Source organism: Eurosta solidaginis, chromosome 2, assembly GCF_040869045.1.
Source record: "Eurosta solidaginis isolate ZX-2024a chromosome 2, ASM4086904v1, whole genome shotgun sequence".
Classification (NCBI taxonomy): Eukaryota; Metazoa; Arthropoda; class Insecta; order Diptera; family Tephritidae; genus Eurosta; species Eurosta solidaginis.
In genome coordinates this window covers 24,303,807-24,328,541 of record NC_090320.1, presented here as the reverse complement: position 1 = coordinate 24,328,541, position 24,735 = coordinate 24,303,807, and the positions used below count along the sequence as shown (strand labels likewise).

Below are 24,735 nucleotides of genomic sequence, written 5' to 3'. Positions count from 1 at the left end.
GCTGTTTTGTCAATTGAAATTTCGTTGCACATTTCTTATTTTGTTTAAAAAATTGAAAAGTTTAATTATTGTTGCAAATTTGTTGGAAATTAAGAAATAAAATATAAACATTGCACAGTATTTATTGCATTTCATGTGGTATTCACTGAAATGAGTAATGAATTGGTGCCACAGCAACATCAACAGCGGAACATAAGAAGAAGACGGCCGCATAATACAAATCTGCCGGAGTTGCCTGCTTTCATTGAGCAAAGCAATTTTCTGGCGGCCAAGTTGAGTTGAATTCGTCCTTCATCATATGCCAAAATCTATTTAAGCCTTATTAAAAAATCCTTGCGCAATTTCTGGATGGCTGCATCAAATTTGTATACCAAGAGCTCTACCGTTGCTTATGATATACTTTTCAACTTAAAATAAAGAATATTGTGGTTGTAGTTGTTGTTGTATTAGAAGTGAGAATATTGTAGAATATAAATACATCTTTTAGCACAAATTTGTACAAATAAGTGTTCTTTCTTAAAATAACCAATTTCCTTTAACTATTTTGATGCATTCCCTTTAATTTAACAAGTGAAAAAACTCCTATGAAATGGCAGCGAAATCTCCCTCTCCCTCACATTCATAATACCTACTTTTCTCCCATAACCGATTTCCGCTTTTTCGAACATTGTTCAGAATAGGAGGAAAGGGAGAAGTGAAAAAACTCACAAGGAATTTTTATTTAGAATACGAGGAATGGGAGAAGGGAGAAAACTCGCACGGAATTTTCGTTTAGAATTGGGCTGAATGTCTCAGTTCAAATAAATAGTGTGCATTAGACTGGGTTGGTCCTCATACAAAAAAAAGTTGCTAATATCCGCCCCTAAATTTAAAGATTATGTTGAGAGGGTTTCGGAAAATTTTTTTTTCTGGTCGGACATGATTATTTTTTTGAAGTTTTTGCACAATATAGGGTTAGGTTAGGTTAGAGTGGCTGCCTCCGCTGTCCGAGCGGAGACTCACGTAGGCCGTTGTGGCCCGTTGTGCTACCACGCAGGGGGCCCTATTTCCTATTACCCTACTTTCGAAGAAGAGGAGAGTTTAGACCCCAGTGAGGCCAAACCAGCGCGTTTGCCTAATGAAACGCAAGATATCGTTTGGGTTTATAGATTCAAGCTCCGCAAGGCACCCAAAAGAGTGTCTGTGGAGGCATTGGTACCTGGTTTTTGACAGTGCGGGACAGTGGCACAGATAGTGCTCAACGCTTTCTATCTCCTCCTCGTCCATGCAGCTGCGGCAGAAGTCATTTGTCTGCAGGCCCATATAGGCACCGTGAGTGCCCATGAGACAGTGACCTGTAAGAAGGCCCACTAGTGGGCTTATAGAGATACGGTTTAATAATATCACCGATCGCGATCTCTTTTCATCCAGCTTAGGCCAGATTTGCTTGGATATACTACATGTAGGTTCCCTCGCCCATCTGGCGCTTGCCTGATCCGTGAAAACAGATCGCAGGTGGTATTTGCAAGTGTTTAGAGGAGGGCTGGCCCAATCAGCGGAGGTTGTTGTTTGCAAGTTGGTGCCTTCCCTAGCTAGCTCATCCGCAGGGCAGTTTCCTGAGATGTCACAGTGGCCAGGAACCCATATTATGCTTAGGTTGCAATTTTCAGCTAGTTTGTTGAGGGTTTCTCTGCACTTCAATGCCACTAGTGACGAGGTGTTACTGCATTGCAGGGATTTTATGGCAGCTTGGCTGCCAGAGAAAATTGAAATAGATTTGGTTACCTGTAGGTTAGTCAGATAGCGGGCTGCTTCCCAGATAGCTATGAGTTCAGCCTGAAAAACACTGCAGTGATCAGGTAGGCGAAAGCTCTCGCTTAGATTGAGCTTCTCCGAGAATATCCCGCTGCCGACTCTGTTGTTTAGTTTAGAGCCATCTGTAAAAACGGAGATTTCGTGTGATCCCGGTTCTACGCCGTTTGCCCACTCGTTCCTCTCTGGGATTCTTGTGGAAAATTTGTTGTCCCAGCAAGGGGGCGATGTTGTATGGTCCAATTTCAAGAAGGTTTCAGGGACTTGCTTCAGGATCCGGGTGTGACCAAACCTGCAATCCCTCCATGGTTCGATAGCGTTGCGCCTCGCCGCGTTGCAGGAGGCACAGTATCTGCCATATAGATCAGTTGGGAGAAGGAATAATATGGTTTCAAGAGCTTTGGTGGGAGTGGAGGGAAGGGCACCGCTGGTGAGCATTGCCGCCATCCTCTGCACTCTCGTTACTTTACTCCTGTTAGATTCGATATCGAGTGCCGTCCACCATACGGTGACGGCGTAGAAGAGTATGGGTCTCACCACTGCCGTATAGATCCAATGGACTATGCGTGGCTGGAGACCCCACCTTTTTCCGATTGCCGACTTACAAGCGTAGAGAGCCATTGTGGCTTTCCTGGATCGTTCCTCCACATTTCGCTTCCAGTCAAGCTTCCTGTCTAGAATAACTCCGAGATATTTAACCTCGGTAGATAGTTTGATTTCCTTCCCGTTTAGGGATGGGAGGGTAAATTCCGGTATACTGCGTTTGCGGGTAAAAAGCACCATCTCAGTTTTTTCACTGCTGATGCTGAGTCCGCATTCCATAGACCATGTGTTTGTTAGATTAAGAGCATTTTGTAGGAGTTCGCCAAGCACCGGAAGGTGTTTGCCGGTAACTGTCAACGCTATGTCGTCGGCATATGCAATGACTTGGCATCCGGTGGGCCGTAGTATAGATAACAGAGCGTTCACCGTCAGGTTCCATAGTAGAGGAGAAAGAACGCCCCCCTGGGGGGTTCCTCTGTTGGTATACCTTATTAACGATGAGCTGCCCAGCTCAGAGATAATGATTCTCTTGTTTAGAAGGAGCTCGACGATCTTCACAAGAGGCTCTTCCACCCCTAAAGAACGTAGAGATTTTGTGACCACTGCTGGGAGAACGTTGTTGAAGGCTCCTTCTATGTCGAGAAAGATACCCAGCGTAAATTCTTTAAAGGCAAGACCCTTCTCTATCTTACTAGTGATAGCATGTAGAGCTGTCTCTACGGATTTGCCCTTAGAGTAGGCGTGTTGGTTGTTGGAGATGAGTGCCTTATTTGCCGATCGTCTAATGTAGGCGTCCAGCAATCGTTCTAGAACTTTTAGGAGGAAGGAGGTCAGACTTATTGGTCTGAAATCCTTTGGACTGTTGCCCGATATCCTGCCTCCTTTGGGTAAGAAGACTACCTTTGCCTTGGTCCATTCCGTGGGGATATAGACCAGGTTGAGGCAAGCCTTGTAGATTTTAGCTAGCAGCGGGCTTATAACATCGCTTGCAGCTTGTAATTCAGCGGGAAATATTCCATCCGTTCCCGGAGATTTGAAGGGTTTAAAGGACTTGATTGCCCATATAACTCCTTTTTCACTTACAATGTGGTCCAGGGGTTGAAATGGCCCTGGGTTAGATTGCGTGTTTAAGATGTATGGTTGAGATCTGCAGCCCGGAAAGTGAGTGCTGATCAGGGTTTCGAGAATTTCCGTACTAGAAGTGGCCCATTCTCCGCTCGTTATGCGAATGCAGCTTGGAGGTATGGGGTTTTTGGAGAGGACCTTTCGTAGGCGATTTGCCTCTGAGACTTCTTCGATGTCATTAGTGAAGTTCTTCCAGGAGTCCCTTTTGGACTTCTGGATTAACTTCTTAAAAGATTTTAAGGCGTCCCTATAATGGGACCAGATTCCCGTGCGCTTAGCCTCGTTAAAGAGTTTTCTGCTGTTTTTCCTCTGCTCGGAGATTTCTTGGTTCCACTTTGCACAATATAATGTCTCAGTTCAAATAAATGGTGTGCATTAGACTGGGTTGGTCCTCATATAAAAAAAAAGTTGCTAATGTCCGCCCCTAAATTTAAAGATTATGTTGAGAGGGTTTCGGAAATTTTTTTTTTATTTTTTTATCCTTCGAAATACAGCCGAAAAGGGTTTTTCGTTGTAACTTGGTTATTTGACGTCGGATTTTTAAAATTTATATATCATTATTTTGGCCTTGAGAAGCTTCACATTTCCGTTTAATGTCCTTTTAAGCTATGAAGTCGTTTTCACATGATTAGGTCAGCTAACAAAGTACTATCTCCGTTTTTCGAAGTTAGCCTCCAAAAAATAGATATCGGCTTACAAAGTTCTAAGTTCGAAATTCTACATTTTGAAATTTTTATTTTTTCTTGTTAGCGCGTTCAGCGAATTGAAAAAGTAAAAATATTGGCGTGGTCTGCTCTTTTCGCTTATTTGAAGGGCTGAATACTTTTTTTGAGAAATTTAGTATAACAGCTGTTAAAGCAGGTGAAAAGTCAGAAGTCAGAGTCTGACTGTAGTCAGAAGTCAGTCAGCATGAGCTGTCCGATTAGACATTTGTCGGAACCGACCCGATCGGACCACTATAGCATATATCCTCCATACAAGCGATTTTTCAGAAAAAGAGGATTTTTGTCATATCTTCCTCAATTTATCAGATTAAAGCTTCAAATTTCACCAATTGCTTACGTATATAACATATATTGTTGTGTGAAAAAATCATAGAGATTGGTGGTATATATATTATATACCCCATATAAACTATAATTTTTGCCGCTTTTTTACGGGTAGAAGCTTCAAATTTCATCAAATACGTACGCTTATATCTTATTGAAATACGTGATTTGTTGTCATAGGTTTTACATGCAGACCACAAAAAAGTGAAACTTTTCATCCTTACCCATTCTTATACTCAACTGAGCAGAGCTCACAGAGTATTCTATTTTGTTCGCATAACGGTAATCCGTAACGGCATAAACTAATCGAGATAGATATAGACTTCTATATATCAAAACAATCAGGGCGAAAAAAAAAAATTCATTTAGCCATGTCCGTCCGTCCGTCCGTCTGTCGGTAAACACGATAACTTGAGTAAATTTTGAAGCATCTTGATGAAATTTGGTAGGCAGGTTCCTGGGCACTTATCTCAGATCGCAAATTAAAATGAACGAAATCGGATTTTAACCACGCCCACTTTTTTGATATCGAAAATTTCGAAAAGCCGAAAAAGTGCGATAATTCATTACCAAAGACGGATAAAGAGGGGTTGACCTTATGCCGCAGAATAGAAAATTAGTAAAATTTTGGACAACGGGCGTGGCACCGCCCACTTTTAAAAGAAGGTAGTTTAAAATTTTGCAAGCTGTAATTTGGCAGTCGTTGAAGATAACATTATGAAATTTGGCAGGAACGTTACTCCTATTACTATATGTGTGTTAAATAAAAATTAGCAAAATCGGATGACGAACACGCCCACTTTAAAAAAAAAATTTTTTAAGTCAAATTTTAATAAAAATTTTTATCTCTTTACAGTATATTAGTAAATTTTGTCAACATTCAACTCCAGTAATGATATGGTGCAACAAAATACAAAAATAAAAGAAAATTTCAAAATGGGCGTGGCTCCGGCCTTTTTCATTTAATTTGTCTAGAATACTTTTAATGCCATAAGTCGAACTAATAATTACCAATCCTTGTGAAATATGGTAAGGGCATAGATTCTATGACGATAACTGTTTTCTGTGACAATGGGCGAAATCGGTTAAAGCCACGCCCAATTTTTATACACAGTCGACCGTCTATCCTTCCGCTCGGTCCTTAACACGATAACTTGAGTAAAAATCGATATGTTTTTACTAAACTTTGTCCACGTACTTATCTGCACTCACTTTATATTGGTATTAAAAATGGGCAAAATCCGACTATGACCACGCCCACTTTTTGGATATCCAAAATTTCGAAAAATGAAAAAAATGCCATAATTCTATACCAAATACGAAAAAAGCGATGAAACATGGCGATTGGATTGGTTTTTTGACGCAAAATATAACTTTAAACAAAACTTTGTAAAATGGGTGTGACACCTACCATATTAAGTAGAGGAAAATTAAAAAATTTTGTAGGGCGAAATCAAAAGCCCCTGGAATCTTGGCAGGAATACTGTTCGTTATATATAAATAAATTAGCGGTACCCGACAGATGATGTTCTGGGTCACCCTGGTCCACATTTTGGTCGATATCTCGAAAACGCCTTCACATATACAACTTAGGGCTACTCCCTTTTAAAACAATCTTTAATACCTTTCATTTGATACCCATATCGTACAAACACATTATAGAGTCACCCCTGGTCCACCTTTATGGCGATATCCCGAAATGGCGTTGACCTATAGAACTATGGCCCCCTCCATTTTAAAATACCCTCTAATACCTTCCATTTGATAACCATGTCATACAAACACATTCCAGGGTTACCCTAGGTTCATTTTCCTACATGGTGATTTTCCCTTATTTTGTCTCCAAAGCTCTCAGCTGAGTATGTAATGTTCGGATACACCCGAAATTAGCCTTCCTTACTTGTTATACTCAGTTGAGCGGAGTTCATAGAGTATAACAACTTTGATTGCATAACGGTTGGTTGTACAGGTATAAAGGAATCGAGATAGATATAGACTTCCATATATCAAAATCATCAGTATCGAAAAAAAATTTGATTGAGTCATGTCCGTCCGTCCGTCCGCTAACACGATAACTTGAGTAAATTTTGAGGTATCTTGATGAAATTTTCTATGTAGGTTCCTGTGTACTCATCCCAGATCGCTATATAAAATGAACGATATCGGACTATAACCACGCCCACTTTTTCGATATCGAAAATTTCGAAAAACCGAAAAAGTGCGATAATTCATTACGAAACACGGATAAAGCTATGAAACTTGGTAGGTGAGTTCAACGTATGACGCAGAATAGAAAATTTGTAAAATTTTGGACAAAGGGCGTGGCACTGCCCACTTGCCCACTTTTTCGATATCGAAAATTACGAAAAATGAAAAGAATGCCATAATTCTATAGCAAATACGAAAAAGGGATGGTTTATTGACGCAAAATATAACTTTAGAAAAAACTTTGTAAAATGGGCGTGACACCTACCATATTAAGTAGAAGAAAATGAAAAAGTTCTGCAGGGCGAAATCAAAAACCCCTGGATGCTTTGCAGAAATACTGTTTGTGGTATTACATATATAAATAAATTAGCGGTACCCGACGCATGATGTTCTGGGTCACCCTCGTCCACATTTTGGTCGATATCTCGAAATCGCCTTCACATATACAACTACCACCACTCCCTTTTAAAACCCTCATTAATACCTTTAATTTGATACTCATATCATACAAACAAATTCTAGAGTCATCCCTGGTCCACCTTTATGGCGATATCTCGAAAAGGCGTCCCATAGAACTAAGGCCCGGTCGCTTTTAAAATACTCACTAACACCTCTCGTTTGATACCCATGTTGTACAGACGCATTCTAGAGTCACCCCTGGTCCACCTTTATGGCGATATCTCGAAAAGGCGTCCACCTATAGAACTAAGGCCCACTCTCTTTTACAATACTCATTAACACCTTTTATTTGATACCCATATCGTACAAACAAATTCCAGAGTCAGCCCTAGTCCCCCTTTATGGCGATATGTCGAAATGGCGTCCACCTATAGAACTAAGGCCCACTCCCTTTTAAAATACTAATTAACACCTTTCATTTGATACCCATATCGTACAAACAAATTCTAGAGTCACCCCTGGTACACCTTTATGGCGCTATCTCGAAAAGGCGTCCACCTACAGAACTAAGGCAAATGCCCTTTTAAAAGACTCCTTAACACCTTTCATTTGATACCCATATCGTACAAACAAATTCTATAGTCACCCCTAGTACACCTTTATGGCGCTATCTCGAAAAGGCGTCCACCTATGGAACTAAGCCCACGCCCTTTTAAAATACTCATTAACACCTTTCATTTGATACCCATATCGTACAAACAAATTCTATAGTCACCCCTGGACCCCCTTTATGGCGATATCTCGAAATGGCGTCCACCTATAGAACTAAGGCCCACTCCCTTTTAAAATACTCATTAACACTTTTTATTTGATACCCATATCGTACAAACAAATTCTAGAGTCACCCCTGGTACACCTTTATGGCGCTATCTCGAAAAGGCGTCCACCTACAGAACTAAGGCAAACGCCCTTTTAAAAGACTCATTAACACCTTTCATTTGATACCCATATCGTACAAACAAATTCTATAGTCACCCCTGGTACACCTTTATGGCGCTATCTCGAAAAGGCGTCCACCTATAGAACTAAGCCCACGCCCTTTTAAAATACTCATTAACACCTTTCATTTGATACCCATATCGTACAAACAAATTCCAAAGTCACCCCTGGTCCACCTTTATGGCGATATCCCGAAATGGCGTCGACCTATAGAACTATGGCCCACTCCCTTTTAAAATACTCTTTAATACCTTCCATTTGATAACCATGTCATACAAACATATTCCAGGGTTACCCTAGGTTCATTATCCTACATGGTGATTTTCCCTTATTTTGCCTCCAAGTTCAGATACACCCGAAATTAGCCGTCCTGACTTGTTTTATTTTATATTTATCTTAAAAATCGTTTAGGTATATACATCTGTTCAATATATATTTCTTATCTTATACAGCCGATTATTTGGAGGTGACGAATGGGATAAGATTATTGTTCAGCCCCATTCATGAAAGGTATGAAATCTTTGGCACAGCCGAAGACAGTCCCGTCCTTTCTTGTTCTTTATTGTCTTGAAAAATTTATTGGAATTTACGTATGTATGTATTTTAAATAATCCTTTTTACGCGAAGAACTCCAAGATATAAATAACTGATGAGAGATTGGGCAACTTGCATCAATAAACCTGGATTAAAAAAATTGAATTTAAATTATAGGGGTCTCTATAAAACAAACTTAACTTTGACCTCTATGTGACACTCCTCAACAGTCTCCAAACGGTACCACAATGTATATGTCATATTTTTGACTTATGTATGTATGTATATCTTATTGTCTGCAGATATGGCACTGGAAAGCATAGTTTTCGTGATTTAAAGCACACACCCTAATACATATACATATATATTTACAGCAGCGGATATCAAAATAGAAGTGGAAATATTTTCCTAATTTGGTCAATTACATAGTTCTCATCTTATTTTTGACAATTGAAGAGAAACTTCTATGAATTTTGTAACCGAAAATATGCAAACCGATCTCAAACCCGTTTTCGAAAAAGTTTCAAAATTCGCTAAAAATATTCAAAATTTGAAATGTAAGCACTGACTAAAACATGTAAGAAAGTCTAAGTTTGGGCGAAACCGAATATTACATACCCACCTATGCACCTGGAATACAGAAGTAGGAGTGGCTTTCAGGCGATTTCGCCCATTTTCAGAGCAAACAGTTATAGCTATGAAAAACATATTCATGCCAAATTTCATTCGGATTGTGAGATTTTTGTACGACTTATGGTATTAGAAGTATTTTGGAAAGAGTAACAAAAAAAAACGGGGCAAATGTAGTTATATAAGATAGAGTTATCGCAAATTTTTTTTTAAGTTAGACCTTTAGGAAAAGTGAGCGTCCGATTTTGATTATCTTCCCTCAGTCTAGAGAATTTGGCAAGGATAGTGTCTTTGCCAAATTTCAATATAATATCTCTAACGGATCTTGATTTACGGCTTGTTAAACTTACAAATTTTCCTCTTCTAAATGTGGGTGGTACCACGCCAATATTCCAACATTTTTGGGAATTTATGTTTTGCGTCGTAAAACCAATCCATCTAACAAATTTCATTAGCATAGCGGTATTTGTTTTTGAATTAACTAATTTTTTCCATTTTTCTGAATTTTTGATATCAAAAAAGTGGGCGTGGTCATAGTCCGATTTCGCTCATTTTCAACACTAATCTATTCTGGGTCCAGATTAGCCCGTATACCGATTTTGGTGAAGATATCTCAATATTTGCTATCGTGTTAACGGGCGCACAGACGGAAGGACGAACGGACGTACAGACATGACTTAATCTATTTTTTTAAATACTGATTATTTTAATATGTGGAAGTCTATATATATCTCGATTCCTTTACACCTGTGCAAGCAACCGTTATCCAATCAAAGTTATAATACCAAGTGTACAAGCATAGCTGGGTATAGGTTAGGTTAGGTTGAACAGGCCGGTCCATGAGGCCCTCACATAGACTGAATGAGTCCGTAGTGTTACCAGAAGTTTGTTTCAACCACCAAACTGAAAACCCCTATAAAAAACCAGGACCTATGTTATAAAAAAACTACGTCCTCTTGGCAAATACTGGACGCTTTCTAGGACTTAAGCCACTTGCTGCTTCTAGATCTGACAGCTGTATGACTTCTAATAGCTGGAGTCTTAGCCTGGCAAGCGCAGGGCACGAGCTGGGTATAAAAATTGAAATTTTCTTAAAATTTTCTCGTTTTTAAACGGTTTTATTTAAGTTGACTTGATATATTTAGATAGCTGGCACGAATTTTGTAATTGAAATTTAAGTAACTTCCCGATAAGCTACAAGCTTGAAACTTGGAATATAGTTCAGAACCCGATGACAATGCAATAATAAGAAAAAAATGCCGCTAGGTGGCGCAAGGATCGACATATTCTAAAAAATCGTATTTGTGGTCCGATTTGGCTAGTATTTGGAACACATAATAAAAAAATAAATATAAGGCGCGATAACCTCCGAAGAGATCTAAGGCCGAGCTTCTCTTCCAATTTGCGTCGTGCTCCTCTTGATTTTTCCCTACAAATTGGCCGGACGGGACCTACATGTTTTATGCCGACTCCGAACGGCATCTGCAAGGCAGATGAGTTTTCACTGAGAGCTTTTCATGGCAGAAATACAATCGGAGCGCTTGCCGAGGGGCGACCCCGCTTAGAAAAAATTTCTTCTAATTGAAAAATCTTATTTCTAAAATTTTGATGTTGCTTTGCCCGGGAGTTGAACCCAGGGCATACGGTGTGATAGGCGGAGCACGCTACCATCACACCACGGTGGCCGCCACGGTGGAACACATAATACATACAATAATAGAAAGCGACTTATGAAAACAATCGCAGGTAGGTGGCGCAAGGGTCGAGATATTCACAAAAATTGTATTTGTGGTCCGATATGAGAATAGAAAGCGACCTATGATGTCCGATTTCGCTAATATTTGGAAAAAATATTACATACAGTCCGGTAGAAATGACATCAAAATATCTTGGAGTTGAAGGAGGGACAAGCATACGTGGCGCAGAGTCGAGTAAAGTCTTTGGAAGGATTATGTATTGAGAACTTAGATTGTAACAAATTGTCAGAAAAGAGTCCTTGTAATAATGAGCCACTAAATGAACTAAATAGAATGAGAAATAATAGGCAATTATATAAAGACTAAAAACCTGAAAATAAAATAATTAAAAAAAAAAGTTTCAAGTTAAACGGTTTTATTGAAAACAATACTTACATGAAGTAATAATAATACGAAAAGCTAGAAAATAATAAGGTAGGTCATAGGAACTAGTCATCACACTACTCATCAATTTAGAGCGTTGATCTGACAATTAAATAAAAGCGCTGGACGCGTCAAATTTCTATTGATAGTCATATATAAGACCGACTGAACCTTAATCAGGTTATGCTACGCCTCACATTTTTAGAAATTTCACGCGCCCAACGCTTTTATTTAATTGTCTGATCAACGCCCTATTTTGATGAGGAGTGTGCTGAATAGTACCTAGGACCTACCTAATAATTTTCTAGCTTTTAGTATTATTATTACTTCATGTAAGTATTGTTTTCAATAAAACCGTTTACCTTAAACATTTTTTTTTTTTTTATTATTTTATTTCGAATAATTTTAAAAACGTTTTTGTTTCCTGGCAAAAATATGAATTTATTTTAAGAAATTTGCTAAAAATTGCTACTGCTATTTTCGTGCTCGCTACTGTATGTACGTACATTCGTAATAAAATTTAATAAATTGAACCATATATATTTGAGATATTTTATGAAACTTCCATATTTCAAATATTCTTTGCTTTTAGTTTCAGTGTTGCTGTGGTTTTTCAACCAACCAAGAATAAATAAATAAACACATGGCGCGATAACCGCGAAAGAGGTTTCAAGCCGTAGAGGTAGAAGGAGGAGCTTTACGCCTGTGCCCGTATGCGGAAAAAGAAGAGCTGTGCGACAGTGCTCGTGAAGGTGAGAAGTTTCATCACAGAATACGCTCGAACAAAAAGGACCAGTTCAGCACATATAAAGAGATCAAAACTCTAAACAAATCTCGGATTCATCGGTTACGGGTTGCATTTTTTGCATGACACAAAATGAATATTCTCACATACATATATACCTATGGATTTACACATGATTGAGTTCGTAGTTATATTTGTTTGGTTTTAGTTGAAAGATTCATGCTTTTGTTTGTGTTGACTTTGTAGCTTTTAAAAGATTATCCAAACTCAATTTGTATTTTACTAAATAAATTTATGGTGAAATAAATTATTCAGGATCTATGTCAATCTTAATTAAAATAAATTGGATTATAAAATATGTATATATGAAAGTACATGTAAGTATATATTAAAATACATACATATATATTATACTTGTAGATTAACGAAAATTTTTTGCGGTATATATCTACATAACTGCAGATTAATGCCCCTATTACCGTTTACAGCACAACTCTAGTTGAGTTGAAATTTCGCAATTTGGTATTACAGATTACAACTCAACCTGTCAAAAAAAAATGTCGGTTGAGTTGTCTAGTCCAACAACTTTTTGTGGCATTACCGTTTACATCCTTGTGTTGGTGTAGTTATCAAAGACGTCAAAATCTTACAACTGATTACTAGCAATTGTCTCATACAATTTTGCAGTTGTTTTGAAAAAATGTAACGTTTTACAAGACGGCACACCACCTAGTATTTAACAAAAATTTTCAAAGTTGGTATCAAAAGACACCTTTCGACCTCTAATTTTCATGTGGTTGTTGTATTTTGCCAGATTTGTTGTACATACTTATGCAGAAAGGCGTTGGACCAACCCAGGGTTATTTTTACAAATCGCGACCGAAGGCCGCCAACGCAGAAAGATGTTATGTGCAAACAAACTATGGATCGGGCCTCATATTTTGGGCCCTCACGGGGCTATTTTGTGGGTTTTTGTGAATATTTTTCGACAGAAATAAAATTTTTAATTTTCGCTTTCTAATCCTAAAAACGGAGATCGAAACGCGTCTTTTGATACCACCTTTGATAAGAGTTAGATGGTGCACGGTCTCATAAAACGTTACCGAAAAAAATAAAAAATTTAAAACCGGTAGTTAAACCTTTTTTAATCAAACAAAAATCTACAATTTTGTACACATTTATAGAAAAAACAACGTTAAAACGAAGGAATAACTTTTTGACTTTATGGAGCGACATTCCGAAGTTGGACGAGGCTGGCCGCAGTTCGGATGCAACCAAAAAAAGTGAAATTATGCGAACGTGAGTCCCGTTGATACTAATTACTACTCCTGGGAATCCTGTTTTAGAGTAAAATACAATTTTTGCTGTTTGGGTTTTAATCCACTTCGCACTAATATGCTCCTCAATAATATCTAAGACCTCTTTGACAACTATAGATGTTGTAGGTTGTGCCAGTCCAAAACTAAAATCATTTCTACAGCATTTTTGATAGCAGCCGTCAGCAAGGAATCGGAGTGTAGCGCATAATTTTAAAATATGAGGTGCAGCTGTCCCTCGAACGCGTTTGCGGAAATGGGCCTTCATTTCGTTTAGTAAGGAGCAAAATGCTTCCTTACTTAACCGAAAATAGCTTACAAATCTGCAAAATAACTACATTAGAATCTTATCAATTGTCACTTTTTAAACGTTTTCCTACTTGGTGCTTGGTAATTCCAAGGAATTGGAGTGATCGCGTAAATGTTTTCTTATTCGCAACATTGCGCATTTGACGCATTTGTCACTAAAATTTTCGTCGTTATAAAAAAAGTGTGCTAATATCCATTTTGTTATTTATAAAGAATCACTTGCAAATGTTTAAATTTTAGCCACAAATTGTTCAGCTGTTCATTTATCTGTCAAATCATCACTTTCTTAGCTTGGCAGCACCAATTCAACTTCAACTGAAATAAGTTGTAATTCGTAATACCAAACAGGAGTTAAGTTGTTTGAAAGTTGAGTTGTTTTAATTACAACCCAACTAAGTTGAGTTGAATACCGTAATAGGGGCATAAGACACAATTCGATTCAACGTTTTATCATTAAAGGTTCAAGCGCTACTTGAGAAATTTCGTTTCTTATTGAAAACCCGATTACTGTAAATATCTCTTGAATGAAGTACTACTTCAGAAAACAATTACTTCCAGTACATAGGTAGATTAATCCGTTATTTGATTCAAGGTTCCATCATAAACGTACCTTAAGCCGTTTTTATCTCCTGATCCCGATGATTATATTGCACTTCAGCAAGAGAAGTACCATCAAAATGTCTACTTTTCCACAAGTCTGTGCTCTTTTTCAATCCTTTACCGAAGGCGACCTTCCCTACTGAACTCGGAATCTCTGCTAAACATCTTTACCAACTATTCCACAGCGTTATCTGAAATAACTATCTGTATTTACCCAAATTACTCCACACACAACAGAAACGTCAATAACATCATCCCTGACGGCTAATTTTTTTCCATTGGCATTTTTCGTTTTCCTACATTGATCACATCGATGAATTACCAGGCCCGCAGAACTACAAAAGCAAACAATTTTCACTAATACGTGTGGGTGTGTGCGTCAAATTTTGTTGCTTCCTCTAACTCAAAACGACAATTGCATACTTTTAGGCCGATGCTACAAGTGCAAATGCCTCAGGTGACTACTGTAAATTTGTGTATATCTCTTGAACCAAGCCAAACGACGACGTTTTTGTTTTTGCAATATATAGCTATTTACTTGTAGATTAAGACACAATTTGACTCATGGTTCCACCGTTAACGGTTCAAAAGATATACACAATAGTATCTTTAATCGCCAGTAGTTGTCGATAAACCGGATATCTCTTCTTAATGTTTCAACCGTTAACGATGGAATCGTGAGCCAAATTGTGTCTTAATCTACATATACGTTGCTATGTAACGCAACACAAAAGTTAAGTAAGCTTGTTTGATTCAAAAGATTAAGGGCAATGTAGGTGTTGTGTTGTTTGTGTACCAATAAACTGCATGTTGGGCTTGAAAGGTTCAAGTTGGAACTTTGTATCAAATTGCGGACTAATATAGAGGTCGGTAACTATATTCCGCAAAAACAAAAACTTTGTTATTTGGCTTGGTTCAACAGATATACACCAATTTACTGTAGTCATCTGAGTAATTTTCACGTGCAACATCGGCCTAAAAGTATGCAATGGTTGCTTTGAGTTAGAGGAAGCAACAAAACTTGACACACACACCCACATGTATTAGTGAAAATTGTCTGCTTTTATAGTTCTGCGTGCCTGGTAATTCATCAATGTGTTCAATGTAAGAAAACGAAAAACGCGAATGGAAAAAATTGTCGGCGGCGACGACCGCATTTATGGATCTGTGGGTGTTTAGTGGGTTTTTGATCTATGTGCTTGTAATGGGTAGTTCGTAAAGTTGCTTAGTGGATATTCCAGGTTCACCTTAGATTTGCAAATAGCAGACGGTTAAAACTGGTTATGCCATTCCTTGTTAAAGTTGTCCCATCCATTTTTATTTTTAATGCAGAAGATGCAAACTCGCTTTATCAATTCCACAATAATCTTCCAAATAATTATACTGCCTGCTTTCCGCTATATCCCGGATCTATCAGTTAAAATTGTGGTGTCACCAGTGGTGGACTAAGCCAAAGCATCGAGCAAAAGATCTGCTTTGACGAAGTGGAACCCTATAAGTCTTCTTGCATTCAAAAGTCGGGTAAGTAGAAATCGTGGACCGAGCGTCGAGTTCCTGATCCTTTGAAGATCAGTGTAAAGGCGTGTAACCCAGTCTGAAAACTTCATTCTGTATGCACTTTGAGTACATTTCGGTAAAAAAGGCTGCGGAATATGCCGTTTGGAGTTGGTATAAAACCTCAAGCGTGGATCAGTGTGGATCGATCTAAATCTCATCCGAGTCTTCAATCTTCACATAATAGACTTTTTTAGTTTGGGCGGTCTAGGCCAGGTAGAGATTTGAGTTATTTACTGACGGTAAGTAGCGTAATTTGGTGTGTTGTGTGACGGCAAGTAATCTTTACTCGTAAGTCGTGAGACGGAGCCGCAGTATGTATGCGTATTTCAGAGTGACCCGCTTTAAATTCTCATTGCTGTATGTATGTATGTATGCAGGTTCTACACATCGGTACAACTGCAATCTCTGGTCAATTTGGAGGCCAGCAGCTAGTTTGATAAATTTGGAAGTCGTATTCACCGATTCCGAAACCTATTTGTTATGCTGAGTTTGGTAGCCACTACTTAACATAAACGCTTTAGCCACTCTTCAATGCGAAGAAACAGGCAAGGCGTTGCATTTTTATCTTATGACGCTGTAATAAAGGCTTAGCAACGCAACCAATGCGTTAAGTACAACATAAGTAGTAGTTGGGGTTAAGAATTGCAACTACCACAGATTCGAAGGCCGTAACATACACTACAAGACGAACTCGTTCAACTGTTTTCCAAGTTCATCTCCATTATCTACAACAAATGCTCCAAAGCCGTAAAAAAAACCTCAGTAAAAGCAATGGTTTATTGGAATCTTATGGCATTGAGCCCACAATTGAGCTCATATCCGCAACCGCAAACAATATGCATCCAGCCACACTCTTGTAATGACATCATTCCTTGCCTTAAATACTGTAGGTGGCTTTAGTGGTACGATCTCAGCAAGAGAGTACCATCAAAATGTGTACTCTGCCACAACTCTGTGCTTTTTTTAAATCCTTTGTGGAAAGCGACCCTCCTTACTGAACTCGGAATCTCTGCTAAGCATCTTTACGAACTATTCCACAGCGTTATCAGAAATAACTATCGGTATTTACCAAAATTACGCCACACAGAACAGAAACGTCGTACCAAACAGCCAAGGCGGCTAATTTTTTCCATTGGCGTTTTTCGTTTTTCTACATTAACCACATCGATGAATTACCAGGCTCGCAGAACTACAAAAGCAGACAATTTTCACTAATACGTGTGGGTGTGTGTGTCAAATTTTGTTGCTTTCTCTAACTTAAAACAACCATTGCATACTTTTAGGCCGATGCTGCAAGTGAAAATGATTCAGATGACTATAGTAAATTGGTGTATATCTGTTGAACCAAGCCAAATAACAAAGTTTTTGTTTTTGCAGTATATAGCTACATACCTCTAGATTAGTCCACAATTTGTTACAAAGTTCCAACTTTAACCCTTCAAGGCCAAAATTGAGTTTATTTGTACACAAACGATCAGTCGCTACGTAAGAAATCTCGTTTCTTATCGAAAACCCGATTACTGTAAATATCTCTCGAACGAAATAGTAATTCAAAAAAATTTTCTTTCAATACATATGTACCAACCTGTAGATTAATCCGTCATTCCATCATTGTGGACCCTACACAATCAATCTAGCTTCCTTTTGACACAAATTCAACAACCAAAACCAACCTTTTTTTGTATTTAATCTTTATTTAAATTAAATTTTTTTATTGGCTGTGTACATAATTTAGAATTAATTGTTATTAGGAAATTTTATCTAAACAATATTTATTCTTTTATTTATATTATATTCAATTTCATAACTACATTCTTATTTACTTACATACATATTTACTTAGCATAAAATTTAAAAATTCTTAAAAATATTTGCTTTCAACATTAACTTTGGAAGTTTTCTCATTCTTCTTTTTAATAAATTAAACATTATTAATATTTTATAACTTTCAATTACAATACACTTAGAACAAGTTAAAAGTTTTTATTACGAACTATGCAATTTCTTTGAAATTTTAAATTCTTTATTACTTCTACTTAACTACTTATGTTATTTACTTAATTTTAAGTTAAAATTTAAATTTCAATCAAATTTGTTTTTCGCATTCTCTATGTTAATGGAAACCTAAAAACAGAAATATGTTGATACTTAACGTAAGAACATCTACTTACTTACTTAAGTAGTTTGTAAAGTCGTTTTTGTGCTTCATAAAAGCACCTGTGTCTCCTTTTTCTCATTTTTTACAATATTTACATACCTAAAATAAATTCAATTATGAAAAGTTTGTTTTCTTATTATAAGAAAATTCTTTTTAAAATATTTATCAATAACCTGCTTTTGTTGTGTTTACTTACTGCTGAGATACCTGCGTTTATTTATGTATGGCTAAAACAGTGGGCACTCGCTAAAGGGACTTATCGTTTCAATTTCTATAGAAATTTATTTGTATGGAAACTTTAACTCAAAACTTGGAGTTCGAAAATGTTTTGTTATAATTTTTATACTCAGCTGAGCAGAGCTAACGGCATAAACTAATCGAGATAGATATAGACTATATATTAAAATGATCTGGGCGAAAAAAGAAATTCAATTAGACATGTCCGTCCGTCCGTCTGTCCGTAAACATGATAACTTGAGGTTTTGAGGTACCTTAATGAAATTTGGTATGTATGTTCCTGGGCGCTCATCTCAGATCGCTATTTAAAATGAACGAAATCGGACTATAACCCGCTTTTTCGATATCGAAAATTTCGAAAAACCGAAAAAGTGCGATAATTCATTACCAAAGCCGGATAAAGCGTTGAAACTTGGTATGTGGGTTGACCTTATTACGCAGAATAGAAAACTGGTAAAATTTTGGATAATGGGCGTGGCACCGCTCACACCCGAACTTAGCCTTCCTTACTTGTTTTTAATGAACGCTATGACAGCGCACTGGTCTCAAGTGGCCCAATAAAACCGGGGTTATGATGTAATTTATTTTTTGTGGTTTTGGTTTGTCAAGGCGGCCGGCCGTGGTATGCTGGTAGCGTGTTCTGTCTACCACACCGAAAGTCAATGCAACTTCAAAAGTTTAGAAAATTTTTTTTTCAATTAGAAGAAAATGTTTCTAAGCGGGGTCGCCCTTCGGCAGTGTTTGGCAAGCACTCCGAGTGTACTTCTGCCATGAAAAGCTCTCAGTGAAAACTCATTTGCCTTGCAGATACCTTTCGGAGTCGGGATAAGTAGGTCCCGGTCCACCAATTTGTAGGAGAAATTAACAGGAGCACAACGCAAATAAACAGAGAGGCTCGGCGTAAAATCTCTTCGGAGGTTATCGCGCCTTACATTTGTTTATTTGTATTGGTTTATCAAGCGCCGAGACTCTAAAATTGCTTAGCTACAGAAGAAATATCATTCGTTGAGTGTAATGCTCAAATTAACAGAACAGAAACATACTGTGGCGAATGTTAGCATTTCACAACAACAGCAAAGCAAGCAGCCACACATACATAGAAACAATGCAGCTAAAAGCAAAGAGAATGTTTCGCATACATGCATGTAGCTAGCAGCTAAGAGCGAAGAAGAAAGAAACGGGCACACATCATATAATCATCACCTAAGAGCAGACGTCATTACTCGACCATATACACGCATATCATTAGAATACAAATGTGAATATCAGATACATAAAAGAGAAATAAATAAGCAACTGTTCGAGAAGGCTGTTCCCGAAAAGCCTAGACCAATATTAGCACAAACGAAAGCATGAGCAACCCAGTATAAAATTAAATTTAAATCGCAACATGCATGTGGTGCATTTATTCAAAGCAGTTGCATCAAAAATTTTGGGAAATTTGACTTTTGATTCAAAACTAGTTTGCAGTATTCCCAAATCCTTTAATTCATCAAGTTTTACTCGCTTCGAAGGTTAACTGATATTTCTACTTGCATTTAATGAAACCGGTTCGAACCGAGCCGATCCAAAACCCGAACCCTTTTAATTTAAAGCCATGTGACGCCAGTAAGCCTTTGAAGTCAGAGTAAGCATCACTTAGATTAACACTCCCATATTTTTAGTGACAAAATTTTGTATGTGAATGGGCAAGTCGAATTAAGTATCAATTGCTAAGTCTGAAGTTCGTCTTAAATTTGCAAACGCTACATTTTGCGTGATTTTGATGATGTTCGCTTCTGCAGCAAAACTCATGAACATGAGAAAAGATGGAAGATCCAAACTATCTTTTTAAGTTTGTATTGTTCATTAAAAAGTGGCTTCACTGTGCTTTCTTTCAAACATCCATTTGGATAGCTCACAATTTTTGAGTTTCCCCTTACTTAAGTTTCATTTTGCAATTTTCGTTTTTGTTCATTATTAAAATTTCATACAGCGCGCGTCACAAAGCCTTTGGCAAGCCTGATTTACTTGATGGATCTCTTCATATTTTATTCAAACAACAATATTGCTATTAATGCCTACCTCAACGAAACACTAACAAGTTTTTCTTTTTAACACTTTCTCTGTACCCGCAAAAAAATGCAGCCCACTCAGTTTCGCAAATATTTCTTTCATCAATCGCTCCTCAGTTTTTACATAAATATTGGTAGATGAAGAGATTTATGTCGATGGTTGTGCTAAATTGATTTATTGGATTTTTTGTTGCATACGAAGGAGGAAAGTATTTTGATGCGAAAGGCGTCTGTGACAAGATGCGATCAAATTTTTCGGTTCAAAACATAAACGTAGTGCTGACAAAGTGAATTTACGCGTAAAGAGCGTCGATTGGGTACACTATTTAGAAATCTCAAAAATTTCAAAACTATTTAATGTTCAAAAGGAAATAAAAACAGTCCGCTTTTAAAACAGACAGAGGAATATTTCTCCACCGACTTGACTCATCATCCGGGTCATATCGATATGTTAACATTGCAATATCCTAATTTGCTATTTAGGTCCTCTCCTTGGTCACATTATGGAGTATGTATATGATGCACATTCCTCGAAAATTGCGTACAGTAAATTTGGTAGAAAGTTTCACACAAATATGTGTTTTTAAACCCAAAAATAGCTATCCAAAGATTTTTTTCCAAACCACTTTACTATAAGCACCCACCCTCGTAAGCTTATTCAAACAAGTCCATTGATAAAGATAGCTGCTTTCATACATTACAATCCAATATGGTAATATGAAATATTATGTCGGTTTGCTAACACCTCATACATATTTAAACATGTAGACACAAGACTATAAACATAAGACACAAGGGTAGATAAACCCTACCTTGGCGTTGGCTTATCACCGAACATCATTTCGAAGCATACAATAGACAGTAGTAGACAGATTGCTACTAGCGAAAATAGAAACATAAAGAGACTGGAGAGGAAAATAACAACAGCAAAAGTGCTGAAGCATACGTAAACATTCATATGTTTACAACAACAACAAAAAGAAGTATGCTTGAGCTAATTTCTTGATCCCTAAAACAGCCAAACCCCTTTAGTCACAATGGATTTGTAACGCCATTGAGGTTTTCAATGCCTAAAAACAGCGGAGCCTTAAAACGCATTCGGCTTCGTTTTCTTTGTGACTTATGTTAACTGAGGTGTTATTTCTCTAATGAGTTTGTAGGAAACATGCCTTTATTATCACAGAGCTGTTTAACTCTCAACTAAATTCACATCTCGCGTTCGACGCATCGCTTGCCGCGTTTTTGTGTTCCTTATCTTCCGGCTATATTCTACGATTAGTTCTTAGGTTCAAGAATAACTGTTAGTACTTGAGGTTTATATTTTTGGCCTAAAAGTTACTGTTATATTTTGGGATTTTTTAACAGTTATTTCTTTACCCCAAAAAATTTGTACCGTTATTTCTGAACCCAAAAAATAAATCTTAAAATTTAACAGTTATGTATTTCTGGACGTAAAAAATCAGTCTCACGTGTTCACAATTATTATTAAACCCAAAAAATTCATTTGAAAGTTTTCCTGAAATACCTGTTTTCAAACCTAAAAACAGCTTCCAAAGATTGTTTTCCAAACCATTTCACTATAAGCTCTCACCCTCGTAAGCGCTATTCAAATAAACCCATTGATAAAGATAGCTGCTTTCATACATTACAATCCAATATGGTAATATGAAATATTATGTCGGTTTGCTAACACCTCATACATATTTAAACACGTAGACACAAGACTACAAACATAAGACACAAGGGTACATAAACCCTACGTTGGCGTTGGCTTATCAACGAACATCATTTCGAAGCATACAATAGAAAGATTGCTAATAACAAAAAGAGAAATATAAAGAGAGTAGAGAAGAAAATAAAAGCGGCAAAAGTGCGAAAGCATACGTAAACATTCGTATGTTTACAACAAAAAAAATTATACAAGAACTAATTTCTCGATGCTTAAAACAACCAATCACCATTACTCACAATGGATTTCTAACGCCATTGAGGCTTTCCATGCCTAAAAACAGCGGAGCCTTAAAACGCATTCGGCTTCGTTTTCTTTGTGACTTATGTTAATTGAGGTGTTATTTCTCTAACGAGTTTGTAGGGAACATGCCTTTATTATCACGGAGCTCTTTAACTCTCAACTAAATTTACATCTCGCGTTCGACGCATCGCTTGCCGCGTTTTTGTGTTCCTTATCTTGCGGCTATATTCTACGATTAGTTCTTAGGTTCAAGAATAACTGTTAATATTTGAGGCTTATACATATATTTGACCTAAAAATAACTGTTCTATTTTGGGATTTTTTAACATTTATTTTTTTACCGCAAAAAATTTGTACCGTTATTTCTGAACCCAAATAATAAATCTTAAAATTTAACAGTTATGTATTTCTGGACGTAAAAAATTTATCTCACGTGTTAACAATTATTATTAAACCCAAAAAAATAAGCCACAAAATTTAACGGTTATTTTTGGACATTAAAAGTAAGTTCCAAATTTAACAGTTATTCTTGCACACCTATGAAATTAACCTCAAAATTCATCGGTAATTCTTGGACCTCAGTAATAGACTGCAAAACATAACAGTTATTTTAAACCCAAAAAAAAAAATTCTCAAACTAAAAAAGTAATTTTTGTACCTAAAAAATAAATGTCAAGATATTACTTACTAGCAGACCCAGCAGACGTTGTGCTGCCCTAAATTTGGTCTATCTGCATACGTTTTAATAAGCTTTTTCCGTCTAACTCTGGCCTCCCCCTCTTCACTTTTTCTTAATCCTTTTATTCACTCCTCCCTCCATCTTTGTCGATACATCTATCTCTATCTTCGTCTCACTCTATCTCTTTCTAAGTCTCCTTCTCCTTCCCTCTTTTCTGTTCTCTCAAGTTCTCATTCTTTTTCATCCCTTATTGCCAGTCCTGGAGGGTGGTATGTGTTTTGTTCCAGTCCCACTCCGAGTCTCAATCCCAGTCTTAGTCCTAATCCCAGTCCCAGTCCGTCTCTGGTCTACTTCCCGGAAACAAAAATCGTAAATACTAATATAGGCAAATTTATATACCAAACTAGCAGACCCGTCAGACGTTATTCTGCCCTAAATTGGTATATCCACATAAATTTTAATAAGCTTTTTCTGTCTAACTCTGATCCCCCCCCCCCCCCTTCACTTTTTCTTAATCCTTTTATTCACTCATCCCTCCGTCTTTTCGCTTCATCTATCTTCGTCTCATTCTATCTTTTTCTCAGTCTCCTTCTCCTTCCATCTTTTCTCTTCTCTCAAGTTTTTCCCATTCATCTTCATCCCTAATTGCCAGGCAAATCGAATAGGACGTATGTAAATAGATATGTGGGTACCCGGGTCCACGTTTTGGCCTATATCTCAAGACCCTAGTCACCCAGCGGTATAAAAATTACTCTGTACTAAAGCACACATCAACAGCTTCAATTTGATAGTATTAGCCTGATCCACGTTTTGGCCTATATCTCGAGACCCCAGTCACCAATAGGTATAAAAACTACCCTGTACTAAAGTACTCATCAACAGCTTTCATTTGTTATCCATATTGTATAAACACATTCTAGGGGTACCCGGCTCCACGTTTTGGCCTATATATCGAGGAATTAAAAAATTAATTTTAAAGTGTAGAAATTATGTTTGGACCTAATATATAAGTCTTAAAGTTTACAGGTATTTTTAAAAATAAATCTCATGGTTTAACAGCTATTCTTGGGTTTAACAGCTATTATTGTTGGAGACCTTAAAAGGTACGTGTCAAGACATAACTATTATTTTTGAACCTCTACTTCTTGTAGTCATGAAGACAGGGACTGTTTGTGGGAGTGCTCTTGATGCTATAGATCCGTTTTGTTCCGGTAACAAGATTCATTAAGGTATTAGCCTTACCATCTCGAGGATGATTAAATAGAACTACATTGAACTTTATAGACATTATATCCATGAGAAGTTTTCGGTCGCCAGAGCATCGCTTGCTTAATTTATGTCACAGGATTTGCCTCGTACAGGTGAGGTTGACATTAGATTAGGAGAGCTGTGAAGCTATAAAGCTTTGTACTGCGTTTAACAATATCTATTTTTGGACTTAAAACCGCACGGCTGTTCCCCATCTTAATACTCCGACTTACTCATAGCTTGGGAGGCCAGCAAAAGCGACAGAATTGTGTGCCTGATAGATTAAACTAAATTAGGTGAAATCGTAGACTACAGTGCCTCGTATAGTACCCAGTGAGAGTTCGTAGGTGTTGACTGCTTTAATAAATTAGTTTGTCTGATACTCTCGTATCTGGAAATATAAACAGTATTTGGCCTGGGCAGCAAATCCACTGCTATCTGAACTGCTGTGCTTCCCAGTCA

The 24,735-nt window shown here is 37.4% G+C and overlaps 1 protein-coding gene and 1 long non-coding RNA gene across 6 annotated transcripts in view; one reads left to right on the top strand and one right to left on the bottom strand.

Moving 5' to 3' along the window:
- LOC137239394 (uncharacterized) overlaps positions 1–12,445 on the top strand; it is an 853,500-nt gene extending 841,055 nt beyond the window's left edge. Inside the window, exon 4 of the long non-coding RNA XR_010949356.1 lies at positions 11,991–12,445. This is a non-coding gene — a long non-coding RNA (uncharacterized lncRNA). The remainder of the gene's footprint in view (positions 1–11,990) is intronic.
- The window catches only part of Shawl (Shaw-like), a 437,991-nt gene that overhangs the window by 119,915 nt on the left and 293,341 nt on the right, over positions 1–24,735 (bottom strand). The window contains exons 13-14 of one of the 5 annotated variants that reach the window (XR_010949352.1): positions 18,101–18,182; positions 17,825–18,049 (exon numbers count right to left, since the gene is read on the bottom strand). The exons of 2 other annotated variants lie outside the window; for them this stretch is intronic. The gene's annotated coding sequence lies outside the window, so the exon portion shown is untranslated. Of the gene's footprint in view, positions 1–17,824; positions 18,183–24,735 lie in introns of those variants that run through there. 2 more of the 5 variants (XM_067764647.1, XM_067764648.1) reach the window with 2 other exon arrangements.